The 18,478-nt window shown below is 42.6% G+C and overlaps 1 protein-coding gene across 12 annotated transcripts in view; it reads right to left on the bottom strand.

Moving 5' to 3' along the window:
• BAZ2B (bromodomain adjacent to zinc finger domain 2B) overlaps positions 1–17,700 on the bottom strand; it is a 135,611-nt gene extending 117,911 nt beyond the window's left edge. For 5 of the 12 annotated variants that reach the window (XM_068139162.1, XM_068139158.1, XM_068139159.1 and 2 more), the window contains exon 1: positions 17,401–17,500. The gene's annotated coding sequence lies outside the window, so the exon portion shown is untranslated. Of the gene's footprint in view, positions 1–17,400; positions 17,502–17,605 lie in introns of those variants that run through there. The other 7 variants (XM_068139164.1, XM_068139163.1, XM_068139166.1 and 4 more) reach the window with 4 other exon arrangements.
• Between the last annotated feature and the right edge of the window lie 778 nt (positions 17,701–18,478).

The raw sequence follows: 18,478 nt of genomic DNA, 5'->3' as shown, positions 1-18,478 counted from the left end.
CTCTGCTGGGCAGCTTTCCTGACACTCTGTCCCAAGCCTGGAGTGTTCAGAGTTGTTGTGACCCCAGTGCAGGATCTGGCACTTGGCCTTGTTGAACCTCATACCACTGGCCTCAGGTCATCAATCCAGCCTGGCCAGATCCCTCTGCCTAGCTTCCCTACCCTCAAGCAGTTCAACAGCCCCCTCTCAACTTGGTGTCACCTGCAAACCTACTGAGTGTGCTCTCTAGCCTCTTGTCCAGAGCATTGATAAAGGTATTAAATTGAACTAGCCCCAATAGTGAGCCCTGTGGAAACACCACACCTGGCTGCCCACCAACTGGCTTTAACTGCCTTGACCACAACACTTTGGGCCCAGCCATCTGACCAGTTTTGCACCCAGAGAACAATACACTCGTGAGCAGACAGTTTTTCCAAGAGAATACTGTGTGAAATGGTGTCAGTGGCTTTACTAATGTCTAAGTAGACAACATCCACAGCCTTTCCTTCATACACTAAGCAGGTCACCTTGTCATAAAGGGAGATCAGGTTAGTCAGGCAGAACCTGCCTTTCATAAATCCATGTTGACTGGTTCTGATTACCTGGCTGTTCTGTATGTGCCACATGATGACACTCAAGAGGATACACTCCATAACCTTCCCCAGCACTAAGGCCAGACTGACAGGCCTGTAACTCCCCAGCTCCTCCTTTCAACCCTTCCTGTAGATGACTGTCACATTTGCCAACTTTTAGTCTGGTCCTTGACTGGGACCTTCCTAGTTAGCCAGAGCTGCTGACAAATGAAGGGAAGGGGCTCGGTGAGCACTTCTGCCCTCAGTACCTTTGGGTGGATTACATCTGGCACCATAGTCTTGGAATTGTCTAAATGGTGTAGCAAGTCACTAATCATTTTCTCTTGGATTATGGGGGCTTCATGCTACTCCCGGTCTTCCAGCTCAGGGGACTTACTGAGGCAAAGAAGGCATTAAGTACCTCAGCCTTTTCCTCATCCTTGGTCACTATGTTTTCTCACATATCCAACTGAAAATGGAGATCCTCCTCAGCTCTACTCTTGCTGTTAATGTATTTACAGCAACATTTTTGGCCATCAGGTCAAGGGAGGTGGCACTGCTCCTCTAGTCTGCTCTTGAGACCCCACCTGGAGTACTGTGTCCAGCTCTGGAACCCCCAACACAAGAACAACAAACTGCTGGAGAGGGTCCAGAGGAGGACCACAAAGATGATCAGAGGGCTGAAGCACCTCTCCTACAAGGACAGGCTGAGGAAATTTGGTCTGTTTAGCCTGGAGAAGACAAGGCTCCAAGATACCTTATTGCAGCCTTCCAATACCTAAAGGCAGCTACAACGACAGCTGGGGAGGGACTTAAGAGCTTGTGGTGACAGGATGAAGGGCAATGGTTTGAAACTAGAGCAACACAGATTTAGGTTGGACATTAGGAAGAAGTCCTTCACTATGAGGGTAGTGAGACACTGGAACAGGTTGCCCAGGGAGGTTTGTAGATGCCTCATTGCTGAAAGTGTTTAACACCAGGCTGGAATGAGGCTTTGAGTAACCTTGTAGGAGGTGTCCCTGTTCATGGCAGGGGGCATGGAACTAGATGATTTTATCTTTAAGGTCCCTTCCAACTCAAGCATTTTAGGATTCATAATTGTCTCTTAGCCCAGTAGCTAGATTAAGTTCTAGCTGAGTTTTGGCCTTTCTAATTTTTCTCCCTGCATAACCTCACATCATCTTTGTAGTCCTCCCAAGCCGTCTGCCCCTTCTTCCACTCTCCTTTTTCACTCTGAGTTCCAGCCAAAACTCAGCCAAAGCTAGTATGCTTCCCCAATAGCTTTTCTCCCAACACACGAGTATGGCCTGTTTCTGAGCTTTGTCCTTCTTGACGAACATCCAACCTTCCTGGATTCCTTGGCCCTTAAGGCTTTGTGGTGGTTTGAAAGGGACAATGACAACCAGGCCCCCAAACATGTCCGTCTGCCCTCCAGAAGCACAAGGTAGCGATTCTGCTGAGTCCCTTCCTTCCTCAAACACTGTATTTTCACAACTGCTGTGCCCAAGACAGCCTTCACGTGACAAGTCCTCCTCTGCAAACTGCAGATCCAGCAGGGCACCTTCCCCAGTGTATCTCCTTCACTGAAAGACAATTTGGGAATACACACACACCTCCTTCTTGAAACCACCTTTACAAGCAATGTTAACTCAGTACATCAGTTCTAATAGCCACCCTGGATCAGGTTGCTTCCATTGCACAGGTCTCTCCATTAGATCAGTTTTGCTTGAATTACATACATTCTATTCAGAAAATGTGTGCATTTGACAAAATGCAAGCCTTGATTTTTACAATATGCATGAATGAGAAACAAACTCAAGATTATTAAGAGACTTAATTTAGCCTAATTGTTACTTTGTAAGACCAAAAAAAAATCCTTTAAAAACATCACTATGATACTGAAGCCACAAAGCTCTCTCTTAAGAAAGTGTTACAAAACTTCAATCTACAAAGCTTTCTCACAAAAGAACAAAATAGGTTTCATCTAGCAGCTCATTTTTCAAATTCCTAGCACTGCTATTTTTCTTGTTCTTGCCATCAGAGCTAAACCCAGTATATCCATAATGGACAACCTCATAGTCAAACCTGGTTGTGGGTAATTAACACTCAGGTTTCTGTGTTGAAAAATAATGTTGTATGCTATTAGCAGCAATGTCATTGCAGGTATAATTATTATATTCATTCTTATTGTAAGACCTGCATTTAGGAGTGGGATTATACCCCAAAATGTCCTGCTTACTAACAAAATAGCTACATCATTCACATGTACAGCATGGAGAGATTACCTGCTGCATTCAAAAGAAGGACAAAAACAAACAGAGTAACGTGTTCACACTAGCTTCTGATGTGTTTTTAATCTTCTCCTTTCACAGATGATCCAGAAGGAAAACAGGCTGAGAACTGTATGTAGCAGGTGGCCTCTTTGAGCCTTTTTTTATGTACAAGCTACAACAGGCCTTCTCTAAACCAGATGCAAACTCTGCCTCAGCTACTCTAAGCCCCACAGGACACAGGTAGTTTCAAAACTTTCATTTATTACTCCAGTCAAGCACATTAGGGCAAATTAAGCTGCAATTTATTTGCAACTTCGTGTGAAGTCTTTAGGAGAGGGCATGAGGACGTTTTCTACTTCCATTTAAATTAACACCAACAACATACTGAGTTGATCCCTACTATGCTTTGTCTTCTAGATAGCTCAGTATGACAATTTTTCTCCCAGTGAAAAGAACAAACTCCTGTCAGTCAAGTAATGGACATCATTTATGCACCTTGCATGTTTTACATTATTCCCATTCTTAAAATGACGTTCCAAAGTCGCAAGATCATTCAGAAAGTTCATAAATCCATTGAAAATACATCAAAACCATAAAACTTTATTTCAAGCAAGCTGATTCCACATAAAACTCTTAGAATGGCGGTCTAATAACATGTTGCAAAGCCTTGCTCGAAACACTCTTCCTTGTAAAAATTTCACACAAGCACCTCTGACATCATTTCAGATAGCTTGGAACGTTAACACTTGAAAGGCAAACTCAGAATTCCAACTTTACAGAAGAACTGGTTTGTCTTGTTATTTTTCTAGTATATGCTTTAATTTCTACCTCTAAAACGTAAATGGTTTCATGCTAGCTACAGTATGCATTATGCACAGCGAATGTATTGCAGTTCCTAATTCTGTGGTCCAAATATTGGTGTGTGCTAATACAAACACACCCCTACATACCCGCCAAAGGTTGAAAACAGTGTCTGAAGCTGACAAAGGATAGGTTTTGGTTGTCAAATAGAAATACTCAGCAACTATTCAGATGTATTCAGATCTGCTGGAGGGTAGAGAGGCTCTGCAGAGGGACCTTGACAGGCTGGACAGATGGGCAGAATCCAACAACATGAGATTGAACACATCCAAGTGCCAGGTTCTGCACATCGGCCACAGCAACCCCATGCAGTGCTACAGGCTGGGGTCAGAGCGGCTGGAGAGCAGCCAGGTAGAGAGGGACCTGGGGGTACTGGTCGATGGCAGGCTGAACATGAGCCAGCAGTGTGCCCAGGTGGCCAAGAGGGCCAATGGCATCCTGGCCTGCATCAAGAACAGTGTGGCCAGCAGGAGCAGGGAGGTCATTCTGCCCCTGTACACTGCACTGGTTAGGCCACACCTCGAGTCCTGTGTCCAGTTCTGGGCCCCTCAGTTTAGGAAGGAGGTTGACTTGCTGGAACAAGTCCAGAGAAGGGCAACAAAGTTGGTGAGGGGCCTTGGAACACAAGCCCTGTGAGGAGAGGCTGAGGGAGCTGGGGTTGCTTAGCCTGGAGGAGAGGAGACTCAGGGATGACCTTATTGCTCTCTACAACTCCCTGAAGGGAGGTTGTAGACAGGCAGATGCTGGTCTCTTCTCCCAGGCAGCCAGCACCAGAACAAGAGGACACAGTCTCAGGCTGCACCAGGGGAGGTTTAAGCTGGATGTTAGGAAAAAGCTGTATACAGAGAGAGTGATTGCCCATTGGAATGGGCTGCCCGGGGAGGTGGTGGAGTCACCATCATTGGAGGTGTTCAGGAAGAGACTTGATGGGGTGCTTGGTGCCATGGGTTAGTTGTTTAGGTGGGTTGGATTGGTTGATAGGTTGGACACGATGATCTTGAAGGTCTCTTCCAACCTGGTTTATTCTATTCTATTCTAAACAGGATATTTTTTTCAAAAGATCAAGTACAAAGAAAAGTTGGGTTTTTTTACATTTACAATAGAACAATGTACTCAGTACCCTAGGAATTAGCCAAATAAGACTAAGATTAACAGTTGAGGCCTGGAAGAATCAAGTCCGCAGCCCAAGTACTTGCTCACATAGATTCAAAACCAAAGGAATTGTTTTACTGGCATGTCCCTGTACTTTGAAATGCTTTGTTTAGCTAAATCATTCATCAGTTTGCTGGCAAAACACCTGTGCATTTGTTCAGAGTGAAATTTTACTTCCATCTACCAAAGGTTTACTAGATCAATGACTGAAAGGCATTTATGAAGACATGCACTATAGTACAATTTGCTCATTCTCAGAATTTAATGGAAAGATGTAAAATTTAAGACAAACATAAATATAAAATTCTGAAATCACCTGTTAAAAGCAAAAATTAGGCAGCTCCTCAACTCTGTTTTCTCCCTACACATTAATCTGGCTACCCATGGCCTGTTTGTCAAGCTCACAGTAAAACCCTCATGCTCCACTACTTTTTGTCCAAGTCAGAGGAGTCACAGAAAGGTAAAGCAAAATTCACCAGCATGATTTAAGTATTTGTTTTATTCTCTGCTCTAAAACACGTTCCCACGGAAAGAGAAGGAGAAACTAAGTCAGATAGTTCAGTTGCCAGCAGCTGGTTCTCCGTTTCTACTTTTGTTCCCATGGCAACTGATGTGGCATTAGGGAAAACAAATAAAAGAGATAAACAACAGCTGAGGGTAGAAGTGCTATTTCACCACCCCCGAAAAAAAAGAGTTTACCTCTGCGCTCCAATATGCTAATAAATATAAATTACATTAGAGGCCCTGTGCTAGAAGTCAAAAACCAGGCTGTGAAAATAACCACAGAAATATAAAAGAACCTGTAGAGCATGAAAACTCTGACACCCAAGAAAATTTTTCTTCCTTACTCTCCCTTCCTGTATAAGAGTACACATATATATTGTCATACACAGAGTTGTCATTTATTCACTCGTGCATAGCTGGCACCACAATAAATGAGCTTGTTCTGGTCTTATTTTAGAACAGAAATGGATTCTGGTTTTCTTCTGGTTTGTTTTTGGGTGTTTTGAGTGGTGTTTTTTTGCTTCTGAGCAATTCAGTCATGAACTGCTACAAGCAGTAGAGACTAAATCCAAAGTATTCTTAGCAAGTACTACCCAATCATAGTCACACTTGGCCACAAGAAAACAAAACTTTAATCATCTCTCTGCCACTAAAACACGGTAAAATATTAGGGATTCCTCAGGTCCATGCATTCTTCTTTAACCCTGCCATTTCCCGGGTAGTTTTTCCTTCTGAATGCTTTCCTCCTTTGATTGTGGAACTTCTGGTTTGTTTTCCACTCTGCTGACACTAACAATAGGTTATGGCCTACACCTTACAAGGACTGTGGGTTTTATCCCCACATTTCCAGCTAGCTTAATATCAGAAACTCTGCAACACACCATTAGTTTAAGACTGATTTTTACACATGGACAATATATACAATAGGAATAAGGACTAGGTATGGAGTGTACTATCATCAACCCTCCCCTTACAATTTTGAAGGCTATTTTAGAAATTTATGAGGCTCATCAGCTATGGTGTTGGGAGAATTCACTGGAGGAGCAGAATGAAAATATCTTCTTCCTCAGAATTAATCTCCTAGAGCTGGAGAGTAGTTAAAGAAATACTTTAAAAGTTAAAGAGATGGGGTGAAGACTGAGTTCACAAACATCCTATGTGATATACCTAAAGACTAAATAGACACACAGGGACAGGAAAATGAAGGGACACGGGAAAATTGGCAAGGTCAAAGTTACAGTACATAAAATTATTTGTTACTACATTATGTTAATGGAAGGCCACACACTAACAACTCAGTGCAAAAAGAGCACAGTAAAAAACCAAGAATGAAGGACAGGAGAATCAGTGACTGAAAATAAGCATAGGAAGCAATCACAAACCAAGGATGATTACTTCTCAATCCTTCACATAATACAAAGAAATTTCAATATTCACTTAAATCTTAGACAAAACTTTGTGGTTTATGCTAAGAAACTACTGGGCTTTGTTTTACTAGATTATTATATGTTCAATATTGTATTTCAGTCTTACCTGAAATGCCAAAAAAATTTTGTTTTCCATTAATTTTAGTATTCCAAGCATGATTTTATAGCACTTGGTCACAGCCCAAGCTGGATCACATAAGCTCTCATCTCATATGGAAAGTGTTCAGAAACTGATGATTCCTTTCAGGTTTATTTGCTTTTTATTCTACTTGACAGGGTGACTTGAATTAATATATGTTAACAGATATTCTCAGCCTATACCCTGTAAAATTTCTTTTAAAATCATATCTTATTAAAAAAATAAAAGGTATCCAGCATTGTAACCAAGCCATTAAAAATAAAATCCCTCAGGACAAGCTACACAATAGGAGAAAACAATATGGGTCTCATGAATTTGAAGTACTGTTTGAAAGGTCTGAACTAGCACAAGGTCTTAACTTATTTTTAATCTGCATGTGGCTGCTGGTTTTTTCAGAATAAATCAATCAGAATTTCTGTAAACCAAAGTCTCTAAACAATTTGGTGAAGTCATGATGAATGCAATTTCTCACAAAACTGCATATATGCCTTAAGCAATCTGATGCCCCTTAGCCCATGTCATGCAACATTTTAGAGTCAGTTTTGCATTGGCCTTTCTCTGTCTATAAGCACTAACATGGATGTTCAATAAACAAGTAGTATCTTAACTTTTATTACAATACTGTGGCAGAATAGATTACATCCCATGGGTCCAGGGCTAGATACCCCAAATTACCACACCAACTGCAAAAGAAATAACTGTCTTTTCATGAAATTGAAGAGACACAAAATGAAAGACCCATTATGCCCTTTTTTCATGGGAACAGTCCAGATTTGAATAGTTTTAACCTGAAAAGTAAGCATTAATCTATTTTGTGCATGTCTTTCTATGTCTAGTAAGAGGCAAGTGACTCACACATACCAGTAATTTACATTTCATTCTACTTTTTCCTCCAAATAAAGGATCACAAAGTTTAGAATCACAAAATGTGAATGTATAAAAAGTGACAGTTAGTCATACCAGCAACTCTTCCTTCTTATGAAGACAGGGAAATCTTTAAATGCAGAAATAGATCACCCCGCACCCAAAACAACAGACTCAAATTGTCCATATCATTGCCTGTGCTACTGGAAGCAATGGGGAAAACAAACACCACAGAATGAACCCTTCCCTCAGTCTTTCATAAAATCAGTAGAATGCAACCCAGCTCTGCTGAGGTCAGTATGAAGCAAAAAAGGTAGCTCAGTTTTACCATGTGTGTTAGGTGATCCCACTTAGCTCCTCTGTATAAATCATGTATAACACCACAGCAGTCTTTGCAATGTGATGTATATCTGTAAGATGGTTATTGCTAACACTGAAGATTTTTTGACATCTGCAAGACTCTAAAGATTGTACATTTACCTCAATGATAATCAGAGAGCTTGACACACAGAAAACATCTCTCTGGAAATAAAAATGGCTAAGTTTTCCAAGATACTCTGTATCTTTATCACATGCACATAAAAAAGGAAGTTAGCTAAGATAGGCTGTTCCTTTAGGTTCTTAATGCCAGGAGAAAAGGGACATTTTACAAGTGACTACACTTAGTGCACTTAACATTAGTTTCACCCCCAAACATGCCATTGAGTTCCTTCCCCCCACGCCCTTTGACTATTCCTTTGCACGATGAACACACTTCTTCACACAGTTGTAAAGAAAACTACTTCAAAACTAACCCTCCAGACAAGGCTCACCCAGGGAATCAACATTTCCCACTCTTTTTCAAAAATACATCTGGTTCACTGAAGACAACTTGCTATACATAAAAGCCAAGGGGGGAATAAGGCTTGAAATGCACTTCTAGAAAAGAAATAGATGACAACTGCAAGAAGTGTAGCTAGTATCACTGTAAAATAAAAAACAGCAAAGGACTTTGGTTTGTCAGCATGTTAGGAATATATTCATTCCTTAGGCCTTTTTTCCTTTTCCAGAACTTACTGCTCCCAACACCCTTACATGTATTAAGTAGCAAGTAAACTAATACAGACTCTGTAATATTATTTTTATTTGGTAGCTCTTGGGAAGTAAGAAAAATACCCAAACAAACTGAAAACAAACAAACTTGCCAAATTGAAGGTTTCTAGTAGGCCATTCTGAGAGTTCAAAGCATCCACTCACTTTGCTTAAACCCTGTCCTCCCAATGTTTCTTCAGTGCATTGAATGTATGACTAAACCTAAGTGCTTTCTGGAAGTTGCCAGGAAGATAAAGAATTGTGGGAATGTGTTACCGCGGGTTTGTTTTTCCTCACTGATCTGCACACTGTCATTGTCTTTAATCAAGACTCTGGATCTCAGCTTTCCTCCCATTTCTCAGACCCTCACTGGATCAGCAACTTTTTAACATGGTCTATATTGATGATATGGGGGGAGAAAGGAGGAAAAAAAAATAAAAAAATAAAGTCACAGCCTGTCATGCTTGTCAATGATTAATAAGTAGACTACTCCCAGGAGGAGGGGCAGAAAAAAGCATCTCTTCTTTAGAATCCCCACAGAATTTGTTTCTGGCATTACAGCTGCTACAGGGGTTGGGTCCCCAAACGATCTATTGAGCACTCCTGACTCACTTTTCTCCTAACCACGCAGTTGTAATCTCAACTATTATCTCTGATCTAACTCTTTCATCAACAATGAAAAGAAGCAGTGAGGTGCTTAAGGGTAACTCCAAGGATGAAAAATGATCAGAGCTGCAGTGGAAAAATACTGGTTTGCATTTCCTACAGTTTAGCCTTCTCTAAATTGTTGTAACTACTTAGAAAAGACCACAGCTGTAATGGAGTGATAATATCTTGTATTAAATCAACTGATACAGCTTGAAAATCTAGACTCTTTCAGGCATGTATGCCTGACATTTTTAACTCACTAACTGACTAACACAGTAAGGATCCTTCCTCAGTAGCTTCCCATCTCCCCGAATCCATATATAAAGTAAGATTTTATGTACGCCTTTCCTCAGAAATACTTTCTTTCTACCTAGTAGTATCATAGTATCAGTCAGGGTTGGAAGGGACCACAAGGGTCATCTAGTTCCAACCCCCCTGCCATGGCCAGGTTAAGTGGTAGTTAACTTGCAACATATTGGAAGAAAAGACAAATGCAAGTGGGCACTTTGGACTCCCTTTTAGTCCTTTGGACTCCCTTTTAGTCCCACAAGAACTAAGGATGTTCCAAAACCTGATTTTTATAGTCAAAATTTCATTTCTTCTTGTAGAAGTTCCAGTTTCTAGGGCGAGCCAAGACACAGAAAAGTAATCTAACTACATATGTAAACTAGTGGAAATGCCTTACTTCATTTTAAGCTGGGAAAGTAAAACTGAAGGAAGACGACAGGAAATCAGCTTTACTAGCACAGCCTGTATATATTACTAACCAATATTTCTAAGTATGTATTTTGCACATTATAATGGCAGATAAGCTTACCCATGTAAGAGTACAGTCATTTCTAATACATCCATTATTTTTTCCATGTGATACTTGGCAAGACTGTGCTTGCTGTTATTGTACTACCCCATCATTTTGTGAAATATAATCGCATTTTATACTTCTGGGGTTTCCTCCAAAAGCACTGGGCATACAATGCACGAAAACCGCAGATTTCAACAGCTACAGTTTTCACAAGGTAACCTTGGGTAAATCTAACAAAGATTTATTATTCAGAACAACAAAAGCTAGCACAGGACTACAAAGGTTGGCTGATGTGACTTTTTCTAGGCTGCTTTACATAACAAGATTTTGCATTTAAAGATGTGTCACTGCTCACCCTCACGCTTTGTTTCTTCAAAGCTCAGTTTATCATTTTATTCATCATTTAGTTAAAATTAAATATTTAATACTGAGGCTGTTCTGTGATGCAAGCACAGCTAAAATGAAAGGCCTCTAAGGCTGCAGTGACCAGATTTTGAATGCAGGTAGATCAATAAAAAAAAAAAAAAACCAGCTCAAGCACAGCCTCTGTGTGTGAGTAGAATGGTTTATAATAGCATACAAATGACTATGTGCTTGCTGTAACCAGCTGTTCTTAAATTATGAATATGCAACCAATTCATGTTAAAGCCAAATCCCAGCACTATTTCTACAGGGAAATCCCAGTAGTTTTCATTTGTTCTACGTGTTAGTTCTGTTAAGGATACAAATAGCAGTAAGCTTCAGAACAAACAGGACCAAACCATCAGCATTTTGTGCACTAAGTCCATTATCACAGCAGGGCTTGTCAATCTAGAACTTTCTTATGACAGCTCAGGCAATACAACCACCATCTCCCAGTTTAAAAATAAATAAATAAATTAAAAATCTCCACAGCACAGGAGAAAGCCCCTCTGCCAAGTTAATGCTTTTTTTTTTTGCCTCAGCCAGTCAGACGATTGGCCCTGACCTGCTTGAAGGCTTGCGTCAAGCTTCAAACACTTAAAGACATCAATCATAAAAACAAAGACAGGACATCGAATTATACAGTATTAACCTCCAGGGTTTGCATACAAAGACCTTAGATTTATTTATGTCCCAGCGCGTTAAGAGCTTCAGCACACTGTTCTTTACACCAAACTGGCTGCCAATTTGATGAACCTCTCTGCCCTCAGCAGGAGTACAGCGTCTTTGATTAATGAGTGCATGCTTGTGGAAAAGTGTAAGAACAGAAAATGGGGCAAAATCCACACAATTATGTCCCTATGCATCTGCAGTAATATTCTTTTGCACAAGAAAGGACTCAAGGAGGGCGGTGGGCTTCTTTTGGCGACTGTATTTGAATACCACACACCACTGTTCTAAAGAAGTACCAGATACATTGTTTTTAGAAGGACTCTTTCCCTGTTAATTCATTAATATCACAATCAAAGAAAGCTAGCTATGTATTCAAAGTGAAGAAATATACTCCTTAGATTTCAAGCTTTTAGCTTCTCATCCAGCAGTCTCAGAACTAAGATCCAAGCTCAAAAACAGCTAGGCAGAGCATTTTGTGCCTTTAAATCGCCATATTCAATAAATATCCTAAACAAAATCTAGTTTACACTTCCCATAATTTACAAGAACACACTGGTAGGGTTCTTCTCCGTTACACAAAAGTTAAAATTCATTTTGTCTCCCAACAATTCCGGAGCAGAAGTTCTGTGTGAGGCTCCAAAAAGACAGAACTTCAGCTGAAGTCACTGAATAATTTCTAAACCTACCTACTAAACAACTCTTTAACAGTCCCACGGATTTCAAAGGGACAGTTACTAGTGTGAACAGCCCATCAGGTAGACCAGCCCTTCCGATAGTACCTTTCCATTTTCAGTAGTTTGAATCTGAAGGGTTTGTACGATTCCTCCCTCAGGGGCTAGAAAAATCTCTGCAATCTCTTTTTGCAAACTACCAAGGCTTAACCCATTCAGCTCTTTACAATGCCTGACCTACATCAAGTGAAAAGAGAGTCTTATGTCCTTTACACACAGAAAACAAGACATTCAGGAGGCCCTGATGGGTGTGAGTAGGCAGGCAATGGGAGAGATTTCAGGTTAAAGGCAACAGGCATCATCCTAGGAAAGAATGAAATGGAGACACTGACAAGCCCAGCACATCTTTTGATAAATCCGTACTTCCAGGGACTACCTCCAAGAGATCAACTGTCACTAGCTAAGGTTTAAAAGTGTATTCTTTATCTGATATTTGTCTTTTCCCCATTGATCTGAAAAACATTCACATAAAGAGAGAAGAAGTTGGTATTAGCAATTTTGCCAACTGCATAAATTAGTTCTGTTGAACTAAGCAGGGATTTTCACAGCCTGTATCTTCTTTTTCCTTGTTGCTACATTAAAAATTAAATAAATAAATATACAGGCAAGCATAAGAACTCCCGAGTGCTTCTTTCAACTAGAGGTCTCATTAAATGCCCGTACTGCAACAAAATAAATTACAATTTCTCTCTCTCCTCACCCTGCCAACAACAACGAACAAAATTATACTGTAGCATAAGGGTTTTTTACTTAATTTTCATGTAATTCTCAAGTGAAATTCTGTATCAATCTCTTAAGAGTCGGGGTTTGCTTTTCAAGGAGTGGCTCAAGACCATAGCACTATATAGCTGCCAATTTAAGGCAGTAAACAGGAAAAAGAGCTTAGCACAGCTAAGATGTGAAAATGTGTGCTGCTAGTTGGATGAAATGTTCCAGGTTTTTGGTTGGTTGGTTGGTGGTTGTTGTTGCTTGCTTGTTTGTTTTGGGAAGGGGGAGCTTTGTTTATTTAAAATTGTATTATTAAGAAGCTAATAGAAAAATATTGCATCCTGCTTGGTCCTTCTGCAGAGACTGGATGAAAACAGGGTACCAATTCCTTCTAACAACTATGTGCGTTCCACTTACCTCAAGTAATACAGAAGTATTACTCCCTGCAGAATAACAAACCATGCATTTGAGGTTTCAAGGAAATAGATACCTAGCACAGCACAGAAGATAATTTTTCCTTCTACCTCTACCATTATTGTGATGTTGGTAAAAGACTAAATCCTTCTGTGCAGAGTCCTTATCTGTGTAACAGTGAAGATAACACACTTTCATCTTCATATGGAAAATAATGTGAACCTACTAGTTTCCTTCTGCAAATCTGGCAATTCTTTTGCTGCTTGTGACAGTGTTCCCTCTGATAACTTGTGATCATAAACCAGTTGAATATATGGTACAATATAATTTACTGGATGTACTGTAAAACAAGATTAACTCAAAAGCTGAACCACATTTGAGAGAATATTGGTAGACTTCAGGAAATCTTCAGTAAGCAATCCAAGTGATGAACGCAGAAAACTACCACTCTTCTGTGATATTATCTTAAAGTTTGCTAACTGAAAAAAACCTCCACCCACCTCTGGTTTGATATAAAAATACCTACACTAGGGATGCCACAGGTGGAATCACACTGAAGCAATTTGAGCTGTGGGATGTCCTTATTGTGTCAGGGGGTGTGCACTTTAAAATGCATTTGTGGTAGTGCTAAGTTTACCTCCCAACATCTAAGATCTCTTAAGTCAATATATGCCATTAGAAGAATATTGTAAAGCTAAAAGCAGTCTAATGTCTCCCTTCCCTAATTCAGGGAGATGAGACAGAGAGCACAAACTTCCTTTTCTTTGCAACTGCGAGATTCCACATCGTGTGGAAACAGAAAAGTAGCAACAATGATATTAAAAACTGCAGTTCAAGCTGGGAGTGACTTCTGTTTCAATTCAATGACACCACTAATGGCTTCTTAGCAGTTCCATGAAATCAACCAGCTGTCAAGCCGATGCATCAGAAGAAACAGCAATGCACTCCCTTAAGAAAAAGCAACACATCAGGATGTTTTGCAAAACATCTGCTCCTTTGCACTGCAGATCTGTAATAAAAATGCAAACAAAGAAAATGACAAAAAAGGCAACAGGACCTAAAAAGAAAGCCTTCCATTACTGTCTTATTTGCATTTTCAACGTCTCCCAAGACAAGAACTCATTCTTGTAGCATTTTCTCCTTATCGTAAGGTCAGTATAAGGATGAAATAAATATAGTGCAGTGGTCAAGCAAGGTTTATTCCCTCCATAACATAAAATCATGGACAATGTCTCTTTTGAAAATGCAAAGCATCTTAATATCCATCAACGAGAATAAACTATTTCCCATCAAAAAGGTACAAAGCATGTATTTACTTATCTTTCCTGTAATACCATTCAAATAATTTCCCAACGTTATTGGCAACCTACGACATTCTGTGGGAATTAAACTTGGAAACAATTACTTTTTGTGGAAACACTGACTTGGTAGGGAACCCAGCACAGTGGCATTTAGTTTTGGGGCTTTTTAATGGTATGGGAAATACTGCTACTACAATTCTAGTTTCTTATCAATATACAGTAGTCACACAGCTTTATTTCGTGCAATTCAGTACAGACTTTGGGTCAGAAACAAAAAGAGAACAACGCCTGACCCTCTGAAAAAACATTGTTTTCTCTCCAGAGTTCTATTTAACAATTGCATCACAACCTGATATTAATATTGCATTGCTGGCAAGGAATTTGTATCATCTATGATTAAACAAATATCTCAGGCTTGAAATCAACATAAAATTTCTTGAGCATCAAAGAGATCCCTTTACAACTCCTAATCCTCCCTCTATACACAGTCCATCAAAATTACCTGGGCTACCATTTTCTTAACTCCACACAGTTTATTGATTTTGCAGCATTGTGACAAACATGTACACATAGTTTTCTAGAGGTATGAGATGGCAACTGGAACTACTTATCCTCTGTTGCTCACCGTTTATAATCTGTCAAATCTTCCAGACCTTTGTTGCATGTATAATTTTAGAACCATCTGTTGTACAAGCTTTCAACTATTTAAACATTTTCATCTACCTAATTTTTACATAGCGGGATTCGATTCAATCACACTTTCTGATGCATTAAAAAACCCCACAACAACAAAACCCACACGAGCCCCTTGAGGTAAGCATCTGACATTTGCTCCAACACCACCATAAGGACACCATAGGCACATCCTTCAATACTGACTTGGATGGAGAGAGCGTCTTGATGTACTAGCAGCTCTTCCCATTACTTCCTATGTTAACAGTTGTCAGTGCTTTTCCCAACCCTGAAGACAAAATGCAAATTAAATGCAGGCAGTTTCATGTTCTCCTTGGCGTGACTGTTAATATGCAGCAAGTAAGACGAGTATAGGAAAATACGTGGAAAGACAGAACTTAACCTACAACAGTTATTCTTCATCAGGTACTCTTCACTAAGTCCTATCATGTGACCAGAAAAACTTCCATAAGATTTTTTTTTTAGAGACGCAGTTGAGAAGCAAATTAACTGAACACTGCCCGATATTGCTTCCCTTTTCACAACAGCTGACACAGAGCTCATAGCCACAGGTAAAGATACTTTCTTCTTTTTAAATTAGTTTAGTATAGCAACTACGTTTGGCCACCCACATTACACAGTATCTGGAACACCACGCAACGCAGAGAGGGGTACTTTCCAAGCAGGACCTTATAACAATGTAGTTAATCTGCCTCCAGATACGTCCCTCGAATCTATCAGATAAAAACTGAACTGCGTATCCCATATTTCTCATACCCGTCCCCCCAAACAAACAAACAAAACAAACCCCACAACCGATCCTGCTTAATCCGCAGGGAAGATTCTGTACCGAGTACTTGACGTCAGATTACTACTTTCCGTCAACAAAAATAATGCAAATTTCCAGCGATTATTTAACGTAAGAACTTTGGAACGTGTTTTTAAACAAGCGAACAGTTAAGCAAGCATTACGTATTAAATACTAAAGGCCGGGGGGGGGGGGGGGGGGGGAGGGAGAAGAAGAAAAAGAAAGCAACCACACACCAAACAAACAAAAAAAACACCCAAGATGGGGGGTGGGGAGACCTACCCCAAAGCGCAATTCTTTCTCTACCTGTTACAAAACCAGACGCCATATAAAGAAACACATTCTTAATGTTCCCTGAACGTGCAGTCGCAACTGGGAGCCTTTCTCTTTAAAGTGCGGCTTACAGCACGTTAGACCAGGAATTCCGGGGAAAAGTAAAGACTCTGGAAAAAGCCCCCTTAAACTTTACATGACGTCACTGTATGTCCCTATAACATTTCCTAAACTTTGAGTCTTTTCCAAAAGGACTTTCAGAATTTCCACGCATCCCCTCCTGGAAGAGGCAGGCAGACTCGGGAATAAAAATTTGCCCAAGATGGCGAAAGGCTCGTTGTTTAGAGGGCAGAAAAATGGAGGATATTGAAATATACACAAAGGGATAAATTTCAACAACTCGGCGCGGGACTGCAGCTGCTTGTGTCTCTTCGCAAGGACGCGACACGCACAAAAGATGAAGGCTGAGGGGCCCGCAGCGAGACGGCGGAGCGGCGCCCGCTCCCGGCCCGCCCCACCGCCCTGCCAGCGCACACCGCGGAACGAGCTTCCCCTGCGCGCCCGCGATAGGCAGCGCGCAGCTCGGCGGAGCCGGCGGCCGCCCGCGAAAGGCCGAGCCCTGCCGGCTCCGCACGGCCTCTTCCCAGCGGCCACTCCGCGCGGCCCCGTCGAACGGCTCACGCCGCTCCGCGCCCTGCCGGCCGGCACGCCTGGGCCCGGCACGCCTGATTCGGCCTGACAGCCCCGGCCGGCGGGCTAGCTCCGCTGCGGCGAGAAGAGAGCGGGAGCACCAGCGAGGGGAATAGAGAGCCGGCGAGGAGCGCGCCGTGCCACACAAAAGAGCCGCCCCGGCGGTCGTCGCCAGCTGCTGCGCCGCCCAAGAGGCTGCGGGCGACCGCCGGCAGAGACGTGACCGGCGTCGCCCGGCCAAGGGACGGGCTTGCAGCCGTAAGTAAAGTTTAAAATCGCTCGGGACCCCGGCCGTCCCGTCTGCAGACACCCCAGCCCAGCCGCCTCCCCGGGACTCGCCTCCCCGCGGCCCCTCCGACTCCCGGCCGCAGGCCTGCCCGGGCAGGGCCCCATGGCGGGACGCGGCCAGCCCACCACAACAAAGAGGCGATACGCACCGGCAGGGAAGCGGTCGGCGCGGCAGGCGCTGCCTACACCAAGAAAGCCAGGCACGGCGAAGCGCTGCGGCGTTCTAGGTGCTCATCGCGGAGGGAAGGAAAAAAAAAAAAAAAAGAAAGAAAAAACCCACCAAACATAAAACCAAACAACTCTGCCTGCTCCCCACGCAGGGCGGGAGGAGCGGCTCTCGCGGCTCTCACTCACCTCCGCAGTCGGGGAGAGCGCTGCCGGTATGCCGGGTGGCCGCGGGCCGGGCTGCGTGTGCCGGGAAGGCGGCTGTCCCTCCCCGCGCTCAACAGAGCCCGGGGGCGCGCGGGGCGGGGGCGCGCGCCGAGCGGGCGGGGGCGCGCGCGGGGGCGGACGGCCCGTGCCCCGCGCCAGGCTGAGACGGTCGCTCCGCGGGGCTCCTCCAGCCTCGCCAGGCGGGGGTGACGTCAGGCGGCCCCGCTCCCCACAAGGAGATTTGCGGTGAGCAGGACGGCAGGCAGGATTGTTTATCTCCTTCCAGCCTCGGGAACCAACGAGCTGCCGCCTCCCGGGAGCAGCGGGGCGCCAAGCGGCCTGCGGTTCCCCAGGCGCAGGCGTTACGTGCCCTAGGCACGTTCGTTTTAGGTGCAGGAAAAGTTAGGGGCAGTTCGTGTTCTTCAGACAACGGCGAAAGGATGCGAGTCGGTATTTGCTCTTTTTTAATGATGACTGGATCGATCGTAGGAGAAACACGGCTGCGCACCTTAAGTACCTAAAGTAATGCCTACACTGCAGATTAAGGTCAGGTTAAAAAAAATAGTTTTAACATGGCAACAAAGAATCCGCGATACAAACAATAGCTGGCGAAGGCGGGCTGGGGGGGGGGAATGGAGACCCATTTCGAAAGAGGAGGCATTCTGAAGATGCCAAGCAAACCCGAAATTCACAGTGGATGCAACGTTCAACTTTACGCTCCAGAGGAGCTAGATACATTAAAAAGGCAACAAGGGTGAGGGAATTAAGGTAAAGTTAAGGGGAAGTATTAAAAATCACCAGCTGCTGACGCACAAAAGATTATTTACAAATACGGTACCTCTTTTTAAATACTGG

Source organism: Melanerpes formicivorus, unplaced genomic scaffold, assembly GCF_026170545.1.
Source record: "Melanerpes formicivorus ecotype bairdi unplaced genomic scaffold, bMelFor1.0.p_v2 SCAF_5, whole genome shotgun sequence".
Taxonomy (NCBI): Eukaryota; Metazoa; Chordata; class Aves; order Piciformes; family Picidae; genus Melanerpes; species Melanerpes formicivorus.
The sequence above is the reverse complement of the archived record's forward strand: the minus strand, read 5'-3'. Positions and strand labels throughout refer to the sequence as shown.